This window comes from Coenobita brevimanus, chromosome 67 (genome assembly GCF_032717465.1).
Source record: "Coenobita brevimanus isolate Jiangsu-jjx chromosome 67, ASM3271746v2, whole genome shotgun sequence".
Taxonomy (NCBI): Eukaryota; Metazoa; Arthropoda; class Malacostraca; order Decapoda; family Coenobitidae; genus Coenobita; species Coenobita brevimanus.
Genome location: NC_137020.1, coordinates 1,096,332 through 1,097,110, shown reverse-complemented (window position 1 = coordinate 1,097,110; position 779 = coordinate 1,096,332). Strand labels below are relative to the sequence as shown.

At 40.6% G+C, this 779-nt stretch overlaps 1 pseudogene; it reads right to left on the bottom strand.

Annotated features, from left to right (window-relative positions):
* Window positions 1-329: 329 nt before the first annotated feature.
* Window positions 330-444, bottom strand: LOC145405717 (5S ribosomal RNA; annotated as a pseudogene).
* Window positions 445-779: the final 335 nt, after the last annotated feature.

Sequence of the window (779 nt, the reverse complement as noted above, 5' to 3'; positions counted from 1 at the left end):
TGGAATCACAGAAGGTAACTGATAGCCAGACTCCAGGGGTAATACTCTTGTGAGGTAGAGAGAGTTACCAATGCATCTTCCTTAGATCGTGAAGTTAGGAGGCTTTCTGATACATCTTAGAGATTTATTTTTCTTTTTGCATTCAGATAGTCTTATTGTACTATCCACATGTTCATGAAATAAACTTAGCATACATAAAAATTATTCATTCATTCATTGCCAGACGCCATGTATCCCAAACGGCGTGGCCAAGGGCTTAGAGTTAATTGTTTTACAGGGAGGGGCACTAATCCTCCACCAACCCCACTTGACACGTAGGGAGAACGTTATGCCAACAGCATCTGGTGTTCCCAGGCGGTCACCCATCCAAGTACTAACCAGACCCAAAGTTGCTTAACTTCGCTGATCGGACGGGAAGCGGTGTACTCAACTCGGAATATTAACATGCTATAAACATAAATCAACTAGAAAGACAGAGTTGCTTGTGAGCCTCCTTGGAAAATGAAAATAAGGATCAGGATATCAATTATCGAAAGATGATTCAAGTCGGGCCGAAAATGTTTTTTTCAGCTCTCAGATGAAGAAATTGAGAGGATAAAGAGTTATTAGAATGATGTTCAGTAAGAGCTAGGATTAAAATAATTGTAAGTTATGTATTCGAAGGCTTGAATGGCAAGGTTGTGAGGTATACACCACTCTCCTGGGCACTGATAAAAGTTTCTTCTGCTTTTGCCTCATGATATTTCTGTGTCGGGATCCCTCTTGCCTACATGATAAAT